Raw genomic sequence first — 17,989 nt, forward strand, 5'->3', positions numbered from 1 at the left:
ATGTTGAGCAAGCTGTAATAATCATTTTGATCTATTGTTTAGCATGGAATTCTCTTTTTTGTATTTTGGTTTGCTTGCAAAAAGTGAATTAATTTGTCTGCTTTATTGGAAACAGAAAGATTGATGAACTTCTACATGTAGTTCCAGTCGCTGTGGTACACTTGATGGTGAAGTAATAAAATAATTATCGTAAAAAGAAAGAACTAGGTACAGCTTTCCCTGGATTAGCTTAACGATACTTTGACCAAACACAGGTTACAGTTCAGCTTATCTGGTTCACTCAAGAGCTGGATTACAAAGTAAAATGTACAGCACTTACAGTACTGAAGATAAGCTCTAACTCAATTTGGGCTGCGCATGAAGTCTTGATACATTCTGGGGCATCTGATCTGGAAAGAAAAGTTCAAAATAATTATGTTACAGCTCATTAATTAATTTTACTGATTATAAATGTCCAAAACAGACCTAATTCCAGCATATATAATTTATTAGCAGCCACATTTGAATATAGCATCTTGATGATCTGATTAATGAAGCACACTCCTGTTCAGCCATAAGAGGGAGCTTTAGCATCGACAACAGCAATGGCAGCGAAAACGTCACATTATTTTAAAATCAGGGTTCATACTGGATTTGGATCCAAAAATCAAGACTTTTTCCAGACTTTTTTCCAAAACAGCAGTTTTTTTTACGAGACTCAAGGTTGTCAAAATAGGTGATGGATAGAGACCCTAAAAAAGGCAGGAACCAAGCTTTTTTCACGAGGGGGTACAAACTTAGCTGCAATATTGAAAAAAGATTTCACCAACACAAAACAAATTTCACTTAAAAGCACCTGTTGTAGCTTAGCTTAAAAGACAAAATGAAATAAGATAAGAAAAAAAAACTTTTACATGACTTTATTCCTTTTTTTCTCAGACTTTTTCCAGGGCTGGAAAATTGCTCAGCAAATTTCAAGACTTTCAATAATTCAAGAATCTGTACGAACCCTAAAAATGACTTTGCATTTTTCCAAACTTTGGCACATTTATTCCTTTTTGATGAGAAGGTCAAATGTAGGTGAATTTCCCTGGAGTTGATTTCTCGGGGACACTCAGAAAGAAAAATTTGTTCTTGCTTATTTATTTCCTCCATAACACATGAAATTAGGCATTTTCATGTCATAGTCATGCAGAGACTTATCAAAACAGTGTACTCATCAAAACCTATTGCTTTTTTGACATTCTCAATGCGTGGTCGTCTTCATTGCTAAAGCTCCCTGTTAACTGGAAAAAAAGTGTCCCTTTCCTTTCTCAAGGCATATCTCAAGCTTGAATATCAGGGAGGTTTCTCCTTCAAAGATGTTCAATATAACTGTAACAAAAATCAGAAGCTTTGAAAAAGTAAAATGTACTGCACTTACCATACTGAAGATAATCTCTAACTAAATCCAGGCTGCTAAAGTCTTGATCCAAGATCTTGATCTGCAGCATCTGATCTGGAAAGAAAAGTTGAAAATGTACTTCAGCTCATTAATTCACTGATCATTAATTGACTAAAATAATAACAATTTCCAGAACAGACCAATTAATTCTAGTATACCATACTTGCATAAATAATTATTAGCAGCCACACTTGAATAAGCACCTTGGCCTGATTACTATAAATGATCTGACAAGCGCCTGGTGCATTTTTTTAATTTGAGGGGCGTATAATATAAGATGAGCATTAGAATGGGAGAGGCATTCAATACCATAACTAACCATCTCAAAAAAACTGTTATGCCTTTAATTTCTCAAAAATATCACTTAATACAATGAGGCCCTCTAGACATTTGCTTTTTCAAATCTCAACATCATATCGACATCATCATCGAGAGTGGTATGTGTTTCCTAGATAGGGGAACAAATATTACTAGTAATATTTGTTTCCTAGGTAGGGGAACACATCACTAGTGATATGTGTTTCCTGGGTAGAGAAACACATATCACTAAGGATGTGTGTTCCTGGTAGGGGAAATTCCATTACATAGTTTATTAGCAGCCACATTTGAATATAGCATCTTGATGATCTGATTAAGGAAGAATACTCCCGTTCAGCCATAAGAGGGAGCTTTAGCATCGACAACGGCAACGGCAATGGCAGCGAAAACGTCACATTATTTGAAAACCAGGGTTCATAGTGGATTTGGATCCAAAAATCAAGACTTTTTCCAGACTTTTTTCCAAAACAGCCATTTTTTTTACCAGACTCAACGTTATCAAAATAGGTGATCGATAGAGACCTTAAAAAAGGCAGGAACAAAGCTTTTTTCATGATGGGCTGCAAACTTAGCTGCGATATTGAAAAAAGATTTCACCAAAACAAAACAAATTAGCACCTGTTGCAGCGTAGCTTAAAAAAATAAAATAACAAAAAAACTCTGACATGACTTTATTCCATTTTTCCAGACTTCACCCCATTTACCAGACTTTTACCAAGGCTGGAAAATTGCTCAGCAAATTTCAAGACTTTCAATAATTCAAGAATCTGTACGAACCCTAAAAATGACTTTGCATTTTTTCAAACTCTGGCGCATTTATTCCTTTTCAATGAGAATGCCAAATGCAGGGGAATTTCCCTGGAGTTGATTTCTTGGGGACAATACTCAGAAAGAAAATTTTGTTGTTGCTTATCTATTTCCTCCATGTGGTTTTCACGTCGTAGTCATGCAGAGACTTATCAAAACAGTGTACTTATCAAAACCCATTGCTTTTTTGACGTTCTCAATGCGTGGTCATCTTCATTGCTAAAGCTTCCTAATTACTGGAAAATAAGTGTCCCTTTCCTTTCTTTAGGCATATCTCAAGCTTGTATATCAGGGAGGTTTTTCCTTCAAAGATTTTCAATATAACTTTAACAAAAATCAGACACTTTGAAAAAGTAAAATGTACTGCACTTACTGTACTGAAGATAATCTCTAACTAAATCCAGGCTGCTAAAGTCTTGATCCAATCTGTAGCATTTGATCTGGAAAGAAAAGTTGAAAATGTACTTCAGCTCATTAATTCACTGATCATTAATTGACTAAAATAATAACAATTTCCAGAACAGACCAATTAATTCTAGTATACCATACTTGCATAGATAATTAGTAGCAGCCACATTTGAATAAGCACCTTGGCCTTATTACTATAAATGACCTGACAAGCGCCTGGTGCATTTATTTAATTTTGGGGGGGGCGTATAACATAAGATGAGCAGGCATTAAAAAGAGAGAGGCATTCAATACCATAACTAACCACCTAAACAAAACTCATATGCCTTTAATTTCTCAAAAATATCACTTAGTACAATGAGGCCCCCTAGAGATTTGCTTTTTCAAATCTCAATGTCACATCGACATCAGCAGCAGAGTGGTATGTGTTTCCTAGATAGGGGAACAAATATGACTAATAATATTTGTTTCCTGGGTAGGGGAACACATCACTAGTGATATGTGTTTCCTCGGTAGAGAAGCTCATGTCACTAAGGATGTGTGTCCTGGTAGGGGAAATTCCATCATATATATAGTTTATTAGCAGCCACATTTGAATATAGCATCTTGATGATCTGATTAAGGGAGAACACTCCCGTTCAGCCATAAGAGGGAGCTTTAGCATCGACAACAGCAATGGCAGTGAAAACGTCACATTATTTTAAAATCAGGGTTCATACTGGATTTGGATCCAAAAATCAAGACTTTTTCCAGACTTTTTTCCAAAACAGCAGTTTTTTTACCAGACTCAACGTTATCAAAATAGGTTATCGATAGAGACCTTAAAAAAGGCAGGAACAAAGCTTTTTTCATGATGAGCTGCAAACTTAAGTGCAATATTAAAAAAAGATTTCACCAAAATAAAACAAATTTCTCTTAGAAGCACCTGTTGTAGCTTTTAAAAAAATAAAATAAAATAAAAGAAGAAAAAAACCCCAACATAACTTTATTTCATTTTCCAGACATTACCTCCATTTACCAGACTTTTTCCAGGGCTGGAAAACTCAACCAATTTCAAGACTTTTTCAATAATTCAAGAATCTGTACCAACCCTAAAAATGACTTTGCATTTTTTCAAACTCTGGCATATTTATTCCTTTTTGATGAGAAGGTCAAATGTAGGTGAATTTCCCTGGAGTTAATTTCTTGGGGACAGTACTCAGAAACAAAAATTTGTTGTTGCTTATTCATTTTCTCCATGTGATTTTCACGTTGTAGTCATGCAGTGACTTATCAAAACAGTGTACTTATCAAAACCTATTGCTTTTTTGACGTTCTCAATGCGTGGTCGTCTTCATTGCTAAAGCTCCCTAATTACTGGAAAATAAGTGTCCTTTCCTTTCTCAAGGCATATCTCAAGCTTGTATATCAGGGAGGTTTCTCCTTCAAAGATTTTCAATATAACTTTAACAAAAATCAGACACTTTGAAAAAGTAAAATGTACTTCACTTACCATACTGAAGATAATCCCTAACTAAATCCAGGCTGCTTAAGTCTTGATCCAATCTGCAGCATCTGATCTGGAAAGAAAAGTTGAAAGTTTACTTCAGCTTATTAATTTACTGATCATTAATTGACTAAAATAATAACAATTTCCAGAAAAGACCAATTAATTCCAGTATACCATACTTGCATAAATAATTATTAGTAGCCACATTTGAATAAGCACCTTGGCCTGATTACTATGAATGATCTGACATGATCTGACAAGTGCCTGCTGCATTTATTTAATTTGAGGGGCGTATAATATAAGATGAGCATTAGAAAGAGAGAGGCATTCAATACCATAACTAACCAGCCCAACAAAACTCATATGCCTTTAATTTCTCAAAAATATCACTTAATACAATGAGGCCCTCTAGACATTTGCTTTTTCAAATCTCAACATCATATCGACATCAGCATCGAGAGTGGTATGTGTTTCCTAGATAGGGAAACAAATATCACTAGTAATATTTGTTTCCCGGGTAGGGGAACACATCACTAGTGATATGTGTTTCCTCGGTAGAGAAGCTCATGTCACTAAGGATGTGTGTCCTGGTAGGGGAAATTCCATCATATATATAGTTTATTAGCAGCCACATTTGAATATAGCATCTTGATGATCTGATTAAGGGAGAACACTCCTGTTCAGCCATAAGAGGGAGCTTTAGCATTGACAACGACAACGGCAATGGCAGCGAAAACGTCACATTATTTTAAAATCAGGGTTCATACTGGATTTGGATCCAAAAATCAAGACTTTTTCCAGACTTTTTTCTAAAACAGCAGTTTTTTTTCACCAGACTCAACGTTATCAAAATAGGTGATCGATAGAGACCTTAAAAAAGGCAGGAACAAAGCTTTTTTCACGATGGGCTGCAAACTTAGCTGCAATATTGAAAAAGGATTTCACCAAAACAAAACAAATTTCACTTAAAAGCACCTGTCGTAGCATAGCTTAAAAAAATAAAATAAAATAAGAAAAAAAACTCTGACATGACTTTATTCCATTTTTCCAGACTTTACCTCCATTTAACAGACTTTTACCAAGGCTGGAAAATTGCTTAGCAAATTTCAAGACTTTCTCAATAATTCAAGAATCTGTACAAACCCTAAAAATGACTTTGTATTTTTTCAAACTCTCGCACATTAATTTATTCCTTTTCGATGAGAAGGTCAAATGTAGGTGAATTTCCCTGGAGTTGATTTCTTGGGGACAGTACTCACAAAGAAAACTTTGTTGTTGCTTATTTATTTCCTCCATGTGATTTTCACGTTGCAGTCATGCAGTGACTTATCAAAACAGTGTACTTATCAAAACCTATTGCTTTTTTGACGTTCTCAATGCGTGGCCGTCTTCATTGCTAAAGCTCCCTAATTACTGGAAAATAAGTGTCCTTTCCTTTCTCAAGGCATATCTCAAGCGTGTATATCAGGGAGGTTTTTCCTTCAAAGATGTTCAATATAACTGTAACAAAAATCAGAAACTTTGAAAAAGTAAAATGTACTGCACTTACCATACTGAAGATAATCTCGAACTAAATCCAGGCTGCTTAAGTCTTGATCCAAGGGGCATCTGATCTGGAAAGAAAAGTTGAAAATGTACTTCAGCTCATTAATTCACTGATCATTAATTGACTAAAATAATAACAATTTCCAGAACAGACCAATTAATTAGTATTAGTATACCATACTTGCATTAAACAATTATTGGATGAGGTTGAGCATGATATCATGAATTATCAAAACCGAGGTCTGTGTTACCTGCCGAAGCCGAAGGCTGAGGCAGATAATACAGACACGAGGTTTTGATAATTCATGATATCATGCGAAAACCGAATTCAATCATTGTTTTATTATACATTTTTTAAACAATAGGCAAAAGAAGACATTCAGCCATTCTGTTTCTGAGGAGAACACTCCAGGGAACTTTGTAACCAGGCAGACGTTGAACTTGACATGATAAATGCAATATCTGCAGCAGATATTGCATTTATCATGTCAAGTTCACAAGCTATTGTGAATTGATTGAATGCTCTCGACCAATCAGATTTTTCATTTTGAGTCTGATGTATAATAAAAATAATTACTAGCAGCCACATTTGGATAAGCACCTTGGCCTGATTACTATAAATGACCTGACAAGCCCCTGGTGCATTTATTTAATTTTGGGGGGTGTATAACATAAGATGAGCAGGCATTAAAGAGAGAGAGGCATTCAATACCATAACTAACTAGCTCAACAAAAACTCATATGCCTTTAATTTCTCAAAAATATCACTTAATACAATGAGGCCCTCTAGAGATTCACTTTTTCAAATCTCTACACCATATCAACATCAGCATCGAGAGTGGTATGTGTTTCCTAGATAGGGGAACAAATATCACTAGTACTATTTGTTTCCCAGGTAGGGGAACACATCACTAGTGATATGTGTTTCCTGGGTAGAGAAACACATATCACTGAGGATGTGTGTTCCTGGTAGGGGAAATTCCATTGTATAGTTTATTAGCAACCATATTTGAATATAGCATCTTGATGATCTGATTAAGGGAGCACACTCCCATTCAGCCATAAGAGGGAGCTTTAGCATCAATGACGGCAACAGCAGCGAAAATCTCATATGTTGTCAAAGGACCAATCTGCACACTCCCCTGGCAGTCACTTGATCAACTTATGTGCAAATAGCTGTAAATTCATCAACCATGGCAGGGGTTTCAATAAAAATTGAAGTAGCCAGCAGGTTTGAATAGAGTAACCAACTGTATCAACAAGTCCTCCTTTTTTAGGAGGGGAAGGGGGTCTGGGAGAGTTCTGCCCCAGAAAACTTTGAAATTCCAAAGCCCTAAAATGCGATTTTCAGCATTCTGGGCACTAAATTTGAGGACGAAAGAGCGAATTTTTTCATTGAAGAAAATGTAGCTTTCAATTTATCAGTCACGCAATCAATTCCTAGAGGCAATGGACAAATGATGAAAATGAAATTACGTACTTTTCCATGTAAACAAATTTTGCGTAAACCTATAAAGAAACTTGTGAAAAAATGACTGAAATATAGCGTTCACAAAACTAAAGCATAATGTAATATCAGTGGGCCTTTAAGAAAACACATCATAATTACATCTTCATTCAGATGTTATGATATATTTTTTGTTTACAATGTTATTCAAACTAGTTGCTTCTTCTTTCTAGAAAAAAGTAGCCCACCTTTAATGAGTAAAGTGGCTGAAGTGTTTCATTGGCAGTCGGTGCTTATTGAAATCCCTGCATGGAATAAAACCTTCAGTCAACAATAAATTCAACGTTGGTAGTGTTGGCATAATCTACTAATTTTTCTGTGATTTTAGTACTCCTCCATCCTACTTCAGGTTACTCTGAAATACACTTCTACTTTGAAATACACTCTGAGAAGGCTGAGATACATGTGAGTTGGATTATTAACCGATAGAATAAATAATAAATTGGAAAAAAGTAATTTAATTAGTGAGCATGCAATGAACCATGAACCTGTCCCTATAAAAAAGTCAGGAACAAAGATTTTTTCATGATGTGCTGCAAACATAGGGGCGAGATTGAATAAGATTTGCATGAAACATATTTCACTTATAAAACACTTGTTGTATATGTAGCTTACATGGGCCTTTGTTTGTTCTGCTCTACATCAGTAATAATAATAATAATTTAATATTTATATTGTGCAAAATACATGTATACATGTAAATATGATCAAATGCGCATTACATGAAAGTAAATTATCGACATTAATAACTTATCCAAAATAACTAAAAGTCTTGTATAAAAAACAATGGATCTATAAAAATATAATATATACATAATACTAAAAAATCCTAATAAAAAGCTAATCTAAAAAAATGGGTCTTAAGTAAACCTTTAAACCTATGAAAATTGGACTCATTTCGTATTTGTGATGGTAATCCATTCCACAGTTTAGGTGCCGCAGCTAAAAAAAGCATGCTCCCCCACGGCTTTTTAGTTAAAGTTCTTGGCGTTTGAAGCATGATTCCCATTGCACACGATCTTAAATTGTATCTCTTTTCCTCCCTTTTGCTAATGAGTTCTTGTAGATATACCGGAGCTTGTCCATGGATCACTTTAAAAGTAATTATAATAATCTTAAAATGAATCCTAAATTCTACTGGAAGCCAATGAAGCATACACAGAATTAGTGAGATGTGACAAAACCTTGGAATCAAATTAAGTCTTGCTGCGGAATTCTGGAGCTGTTGTAACTTTGCTATTTGTTTAGCTGGTAACTCATACAGAATACTATTACAATAGTCAATGGGCTCAATTATTAGGGCATGAACAAGTGTCTGGGTTGCTTGGTTACTGAAATACTTTCTTATTCGTTTTACATTTGTAAATATGTAGTAATACGCTGCTTTACACGTGTTATTGATATTAACTTGAAGACTCATGTTACTATCTATCCATGTCCCTAAGTTCTTGACCGACTGAACAGGTGACACTTGAGCATCCCCTACTGCAAGTGAGTCAACATGAACCTTGGGTAGTTGCTGACGGGTGCCTAGTACTACAAACTCTGTTTTGCCATCATTGATCTTCAGTTTGTCACTCAGCATCCAGGCTCTTATCTCATTTACACACCATTCCATAGCAGCAATTGCATCATCGGTACTTGAGGCACAGCCAGGTTTAAACGCTAAATATAATCGAGTATCATCTGCATAAGCATGAACACTAGGCAGGTGTCTCTTGACAACTTCAAACAGTTTACTGGCATACAGAGTAAACAGTAACGGCCCTAAACATGACCCTTGAGGAACTCCTTGATTTAACTGTAGAGATTCCGAACACTTGCCACTTAGTGAGACATGCTGAGAATGTCCCGATAGGTATGACGCAAACCACTCCAGTGCTGTACCTCAGATCCCAAAACTTCTGCTCAGACGAGATTGTAACACAATGTTCCACCATATCGAAGGCAGCACTCAGATCCAACAACACAAGCAGAAAAACTTCCTGATGATTCATTACCATTAATATGTCATTATATATCTTGAGTAAGGCTGTTTCTGTGTTGTGACCTCGTCTATACGCAGATTGCAACAAGGGGTAGAGGTCATGTTCAGAAAGGTGTGCATGTACCTGAACAAATACTGCATGCTCTACCAATTTCGACACATATACAATGATATCATCAATACGTCAACAATATTACAATAATATTGATATCATTTGCTGATGATATGAACGTTTTTCTCTCTCACAAGGATAAAGATTGCTTGACTAAAAAATACTGAATGCTGAGCTAAATAAGTTGTCAATTTGGTTTAGAGTTAACAGGCTCTCATTAAACAAAAAATCCACACATTTATTCTATTTAAACCATGCCAAAAGCGTACACATCAAACAATTCATCTTTTAACTAATAGCCAAAAAATTGATTAGGTAAAAGAAACAGTTTTGTTGAGAGTAATCATGGATGAAAATTTAAATTGGAAATCTGAAATCTCACATCTCGCCAATAAAGTTTCTAAATGCATAGGAATTATTCTTAATTCCAGTTTCTATTTATCTACAAAACTTTTACGAACATTATATTTTTCTCTGGTTTATCCTTACGTTTTTTTACTGCAACTTAGTTGGGCCTCTGCTTACAGAACTAACCTTATTCGTCTTGAGATTTTACAGAAACAAGTGATCAGAACTATAGCTAAAACTCGTTTTGATGCACATACTGATCCAATCTTTCAAAATCTTGGTATCTTAAAATTTCATGATAATACTTGGTACAACTAGGCTTGTTAACGTACTCCTATCAAAACCATACTCTACCTTTAAAATTTCATTGTAAATTTACCTTACAAATTCAAATTTATTCGTGTAATACAAGAAACCCTTGTCAATTTCGTCTGCCTTTCTGTTGTACTCAAATCAAGCAATTTTCAGTATTTTATCAAGGACCTAAATTTTATAACACCTTAAAAACAAACATCATCAACTCTTCCTCCCCTTCTTCCTTTAAAAGAGCACTTAAGTCATTTATTTGTAATAATTATTAAACAAGTATACTCTCACAAAAAGTCTTTGTTGAGAAAAAGCTGTTTAATATTCAACATTTCTAAACTTCCTTAATATTGACTATTATTTTAATTTTGCATCTAATAATACTTTGTATCCGTCACCGAAATTTTTATGCCATCTTAGAAAAATTGTAATTGAGGAGGCCTAATTAACATAAGCTTTATAGTTTCCTTTAGGTATCCTTGCCATTTCTTCCTACCTTTTTTGTATCTTTCTGTAACTGTAATTGTGTTATGTGTGGCAAATAAATAGAGGATATTACACGGTGGCGTGAAGATATGTATTTTATTTTCAAGTGGCAAAACAATATTTTACGAACGAGCGCAGCGAGTGAGTAAAATTTTGTTTCTGCCACGAGAAAATAAAATTCATATCTTCAAGCCACCGTGTAATGTTCTTTTTATTATATAGACAAAAAGACATCGATAAAATAATAGAGGAAAATGACCGAAATTACGTCATCAATAAACTCACGTGTGAGATTATGGAAAATAAACCACTCGGGTCCCGGATATAGTTTTTATGAATTTTACGGGTGGTATGTTTTCCAGTAAAACACTCATGTCTATATAATAAAATACAATACAAATACAAAATCAAGACTTTATACCATTTTTCCAGACCTTATCACCATTTTCCAGGCTTTTTCCAGGTCTGAAAAATTGCTGGACAAATTTCAAGGCTTTTTTAAAAATACAAGACTCTGTACGAACCCTGAAAATGAATTACCATTTTTTCAAACTTTGGTACATTTATTTCTTTTGATGAGAATGCCAAATGCAAGTGAATTTCCCTGGAGTTGATTTCTTGGGGACGGTACTTAGAAAGAAAAAATTGTTGTTCCTTACTTATGCCCTCCATAACACATAAAACTAGGCATTTTCATAGTCATGGAGTGACTTACCAAAACATTGTACTTATCAAAACTTTTTTTTTTTACGTTCTCTTTGCTGTTGTAGCCATTGTTTGTAAAGCTCCCTAATTCCCTCTCTTTCTAAAGGCATACAGCTGTTTCTATAGCTTGCATATCAGGGACGTTTATCATAGATGATCAATGTGACTGTCAAAAAGAGACAGAAACTTTGAAAAAGTAAAATGTACTGCACTTACCATACTGAAGATAATCTCTAACTAAATCCAGGCTGCTAAAGTCTTGATCCAATCTGGGGCATCTGATCTGGAAAGAAAAGTTGAAAATGTACTTCAGCTCATTAATTCACTGATCATTAATTGACTAAAATAATAACAAATTTCCAGAACAGACCAATTGATTCTAGTATACCATACTTGCATAAATAATTATTAGCAGTCACATTTGAATAAGCACCTTGGCCTGACTACGATAAATGATCTGACAAGTGCCTGCTGTATTTATTTAATTTAGGGGGTGTATAATATAAATGAGCATTAGAAAGAGAGAGGCATTCAATACCATAACTAACCAGCTCAACAAAACTCATAAGCCTTAAGTTTCTCAAAAATATCACTTAATACAATGAGGCCCTCTAGAGATTCACTCTTTCAAATCTCAATGCCATATCAATGTCAGCATTGAGAGTGGTATGTGTTTCCTAGATAGGGAAACAAATATCACCAGTAATGTTTGTTTCCTAGGTAGGGGAACACTAAGAATATGTTTTCCTGGGTAGGAGAAACACATTTCATTAGGGATATGTTTCCCTAACCAGGAAACACACCACTAGTGATATGTGTTTCATGGGTAGGGGGACATATATCCCAAGGGATACATGTTTCTTGCGTAGGAGAACTCATATCACCAGGGATATGTGTTTCTCGTGTAGGGAACACATTTCACCAGGGATATGCGTTTCCCAGTTGAATATGTGTTTTTCCAGTGGAACATATCACTAGGGATATGTGTTTCTTGGGTAGGGGAACACATTTCACTAGTGGAATATGTTTCCTGGGTAGGGAAACATATATCACAAGCGATATGTGTATTCCAGGTAGATCAGGAACAAATATCACTAAGAATTGCTCCTAAGTTGGGAAAACACATTCCACTAAAGATAATCTGTTAGGGGGAACACATATCTAATGGTGGAACACATATTACTGTGAAATCACAGTGATATGTTCCCACATGATATATGTTCCTCCAATCTCATCTACCTAGTGAAATGTGTTTCCTCTAGTTTATGTGTTCCCCTACCCGAGAAACACATATCACTAGGGATATATGTTTCCCAGGTAGGGGAATTACACATATCACTACTAATATGTGTTCCCCTATGAAAGAACACATAATATTTCTAATGATATGTGCTCCCCTACCCAGGATACACACATCCCTAGTGTCACTGTGGTCACTGTTGCTCCTGTTATCAGTTTTGACACTGTTGCCCCTGTTCTCTCTGTTGTGACTATTTGCTGGTTGTGTCCCTTTTGTCCATGTCATCCCCGTTGTGTCTGCTGTTCCTGCTCTCACTGTCTTTACCGTTGTCCTTGCTGTCACTGTTGTCCCTCTTGTCCTAGTTGTTGTCCCTGTTATCATCACTGTAACTGTTGTCCCTAATGTGACTGTTGCCACCATTGTCCCAGTTGTCCCCTTTGTCTTTGTTGTCTCTGTTGTTGTGTCACTGTTGTCACTTTTGCTGCTGTTGTCAATGTTGTTGCTGCTGTCACTGTTGTCCCTGTTGTCACTATTGTGACTGTTGTCACTGTTGTGGCTGTTCTCACTGTTGTCAATAATATCGCTGTTGTCACTGTTGTCACTGTTGTCACTGCTGTCACTCTTGTCCCTCTTGTCACTGTTGTCGCTCTGGTCAAGGTCATCACTGTTATCTCTATTCTCACTGTTGTCGTTGTTCTCACCATCGTCACTGTCCTAACTCTACTCCCTGTTGTTACTGTTGTCGCTATTCTCACTTTTGTCCCTCTTGCCACTGTTCTCACTGTTGTTCCTATCGTTACTGTTGTCCCTCTTTTCACTGTTTCTGGCTATTGTCGATGTTGTCACTCTTGTCCCTGTTATCACTGTTGACCTTGTCAATAGGATTGCGGAAAATCTTTACCGATTATTTCTTCATCCAAGCTGACCAATGGGATTGTACAAAATCTTTATCAATTTTCAATCGATTGGCTTCCTCTGAACAACGTTTCAGAACATGCCAAATTTGTCTTTTGTCAGTTTCCCACTCGAAGGTTAGGACGGCTTGTTAACCAGCGAAATCCTTCAGGATACTGGCAAGTCACGGGAAGCGACCTAGCAGACCTAGGCCAAATTATTTCTTTTTATTTTGGGTTTTCTCCATCATGATTGTTTTGGCTTATTCTATTCTGCGAAACGAAACGAAGCAAAACGAAACGTATGGGAGAGAGAGAAAAAATCCTTATTATCCTAAACACATTTCAAGACATTTAAAATGTGTTTGGAAGTAATAGTTATGGAATTTTATATGTTTCACAAAGTAGTAATTTCAATAGAATTACTATTTTGCGAAATGGCATTTTTTCACCTTCATTTAGCATGAATGTCCTTTTCGTCTGAAAGAAATTGTGTCCACCAATAAAATGATTAATATTTCGAAGAATCTGGGCACCACTCATTTTAGCAATATCAGGTCGATCAAGAGCTAGGTGGTTGGAAAAAAGACCACAAAAAACAAATAGAAGTCTGGGGCTGAGACCCAAGAGCATGATGGGATATGGAAAATCCCGATCTTGAAAAGAGTAGTAAATAGTTACTGTACAGATTCTATTCGATTGACAAATAAAGTTAAAGGAGAGTGAAGACAGCGTAACACATGGTAACAGGTCAAATTGAACTATGCATAAAACTAAATCTAACTTCGATTCTACGACTGCCCATGCCTTGCAGGCAACACATTATTTTCAAAAGAGATGTAGAGTTGAATAAATTCGAACTAACGTGTGAGTGAAGGCTATGCCACCGCTAAGTGTATGGTGGTGCCTATGAACAATAGTAAAACCAATTACGAGCGTCCATCTGATTACAGCTAGATCTTAATCCGCATCAGTTTCAGTTACCGCTTCTCTGATCATGGTAGTGAGCTTTCTTTGCATGTCTGATCCACAACATTTGTCCTGTATTCAAGTTTTGGTCAATTGAATTTTCAACAATGCGAAAGGCCATCTCCCATGGGTTTTGTAGCACGGATTAAAGATGGCCTAAACAATGTAACTTGCTATGACATTGGGCCTATTAACGATCAGGAGATGGAGGCTCTTTCGCTTCATAGGCTCCTCTTTATACCCTGTTCCTTATTCCCAGTAAATATTCGCAACAACAACAGCAACAAAAATAAGTTTCATATTAGCTTGTGATATGGCGGTGAGGTGAGGCACGCATATTTATATTTCCTAGGTTATTTATTTTCTTTGCAAGATTTATTTCAATACAATATAGTTCCGTGCAGTAAAAGAAAAATGGTGCGCATAGTAAGATGATTATCGAAATAGTAAATGCTGCTGATAAAATCAAGGGGAATAATCTATCCCAAAAAAATAGGTAACTGATTTGATAAAAATAACATCATACCATATGTACCGCATAATACATTCAACATTAGTTAGTTGACTTTGGTTAACTTTTTGGAGTACTTTAATCAAATTACAAAGAACGGGGGCTTGAGGACCGCTATTTTAATCCTTAACAAATTATAAATTTCCTTCGATACTTTTTGATAATGATGTATTAGCTTTTAATGGAACGACTTAAATAATGATAAACTTTGTAAATGTCAGTTATGTTTACAAATATACATTTTTTATGACCCGCCGGAAAACACTAAACTTCACTGCGAACCAAAAGTGTCGGAATAATAGACTTGGTGGACCCATTTTTTTTCTGACATTTTGCTAAATAAAGGTGAAAGTTCTAGTACAGTCAGTAAAATGAGAGGTGCCCAGATGGGCGTATGGAAAAGCCGGAATCCAGAATCCGGAACCGGAACCGGAACCGGAACTTAAATTGAGACCAGGGTAAACTGGGAAGCACTGAAACCAGTTCCCAATACCAGTCTGGGAATAAAATTCAAGATGGCGTCCTCTGTTATCATTGTTTTGAGAAATTTCAGCACAGTGATTGTGATACCAAAGGTATACTCACATTCGGAAAGTGACTTGCAAAAAAAAAGGGAAGTGCATCCTACTGTTATCCCTAGCAGTCATAAACTGTGACTGCAGCTGTAGGTCAAGCAATTTTTGAGAGATCGAGACTACAACTAACCAGAAGCCGATTGACTGCGAAAAACAGCCATGTTTAAGACCGCTGTGTTATTCATTTCCTTCTGTTGAGCCTAAGATACTTATTTCTTAAAAGGGCTCCGTGTTTCATCCATTGTGAGGGAAAGGCGGCAAAGGGAGGAGTACTCATGTCAATCATGATCCCAAGTTGCAACGCTCACGCGTATATGAAATTCTCGAAGAAAACTTTTGCGCCGTACGCAAAAAATGCGACAGTAAAAAATATAATAACAATAAATAAATATAATGTGGGGATGAAAAGTCTTGATCGAGTAATAATTGTTTGTGACACTCTTAAGACAGAAACGTCTCCAAGTTTTATTTCTTAGGTTCGGGTTCCGGTTCCGGTTCCGTTTCCGTTTCCGGCTCCGGTTCCGGATTCCGGCTTCCTGCTTTTCCATACGCCCCGCCCAGATTCTTCGAAATGTTAATCATCTTATTGGTGGACACAATTTCTCTCGGACGAAAACACATATTTGCTAAATGAAGGAGAAAAAACGCCATTACGCAAAATAGTCATTCTAGTGAAATTACTACTTTGCGGTAAAAATCCGTCATTTTTCGTCAACTATTACTTCCAAACACATTTTAAATGTTGTCCTTGAACTGTTTTTAGGATAATAAGCATTTTCTTTCTCTCCCCCATATATTTCGTTTCGTTTCGTTTCGTTTCGCAGAATAGAATAAGCCGATTCTTTTTAAGTTAGGTCTAGCTTTTTCTTAAGGTTTTTAGTAGCGTCTGGTTGCAGGGACGGGATTTCGCATAGATTTTTCTGGTCGGAGTTCGCCAGTTTTTGCCGAACAGAGCTAGAGTTCAGTTTTTTTCTTTTCTTATCGAAAACACCTTGACGATGGGAGGTTAAATCGAGTAAATTTCAACTCGTACCCTTGACGATTGCCGGTGAAATCGCGAAAATATTGTCCTCGTTGATCGATGACTCGCTTTCGACATGAATTCGACTTTTGGATGGGACACGGATCCGGACCTTAGTGAACTTATTATACCTGGGAATCATAGATAACCGTTGGAACTTTTTTAACTTTGAGACCTCGGAAACACATTGCAATTTAATGTTTAATCGGATCAAGAGCTTCTTGGAATATTAACTTTCATCTCGGATTAAAACATTGGAACTTTATTTAAAACTATATCTTTCCGATTTCCTTTATTTTGCCAAATTCAGATAGAACTCAGTAATGCTTCCGTAGACCAATGCATTTCACGGGAACGACTTTAGGCGTCTTTTTATCTGTAAAATCCAAAATACATGTAAAAGGAAGCTTGTGCAACTAAATGTTAAATACGCGACGGTGTGTAAACACAGTCTCAAGGCGCTTCTCGTTGCTTTCGAATTTTACTCGCCGATATTTTTTCGATTGCCTGTTTGTGAATGTGCATCGGCATTATCGCAGTTGTTTATCGGTGCCTACAATGTGAGGGTGTTTTTTTTTCGCTGACAACTTGCTTTGTAATTTGACCTCTTGACTAGAATTGCTGTTTTTGCGATATGCGATAGCACCTCCCTTTGATATTTCGCCCTCTGTTTTTTATGAGACGTGATTGCGTACATTAAAGTTTCGAAAACTTCAGAAACGTCCAGGAGCTTTGAAAACAATGTTTTGTCTCGTGAAATACAATCCGCTTTTGAATATAACATCGTGCAAGTTGCAGTCACGTGCTAGGCAACATAAAAAGGTCACGTGTATCATGTTCCATCGCGGAAGAGACAAGAGAGACTTACGAGAGATTATCTCAAAGGCCCCAAACTTTAATGAACGCGCTTAATTTCCAAGTAGAATTAAAACCTTTGTTTCACGAAAGTTTTCAAGGATCACGAAAGCAATTTCAGAGCAAAAGATTAGTCATGTTACGGACGGACGTGTATGTTACAGCTGATCTTTATCAAACCAAGCGACAGGGTAAACCCAGAATCGTTTGACGTTACAAAATAAACATGCTGTTGCTTGTACGGGGGAGGGGGGGGGAGAACCCCCATATGAAAGGGGCGGGGATGTTCGCCGTCTCGCTTAGGCGTGTAAATTTCGGATTTTGGTCTCACTTAGGGTGTTCTGAGCAAAACGTCATTATATTAAGGCGTAAAGGTCTCTTTTAGGGTTGCACGCGAAGATATATATTTGATAGTCAGTTCCTGTTATTTATTCAATTCATGTAATAAAATTTTTCTGTAAGATCAATAACTAAAGAACATTGT

General features: G+C 36.3%; 1 long non-coding RNA gene across 1 annotated transcript in view; it reads right to left on the bottom strand.

Annotated features, from left to right (window-relative positions):
• Positions 1–2,923: 2,923 nt before the first annotated feature.
• LOC140941558 (uncharacterized) overlaps positions 2,924–17,989 on the bottom strand; it is a 42,308-nt gene continuing 27,242 nt past the window's right edge. The window contains exons 3-4 of the long non-coding RNA XR_012166477.1: positions 4,449–4,515; positions 2,924–2,988 (exon numbers count right to left, since the gene is read on the bottom strand). This is a non-coding gene — a long non-coding RNA (uncharacterized lncRNA). The remainder of the gene's footprint in view (positions 2,989–4,448; positions 4,516–17,989) is intronic.

This window comes from Porites lutea, chromosome 6 (assembly GCF_958299795.1).
Source record: "Porites lutea chromosome 6, jaPorLute2.1, whole genome shotgun sequence".
NCBI lineage: Eukaryota > Metazoa > Cnidaria > Anthozoa > Scleractinia > Poritidae > Porites > Porites lutea.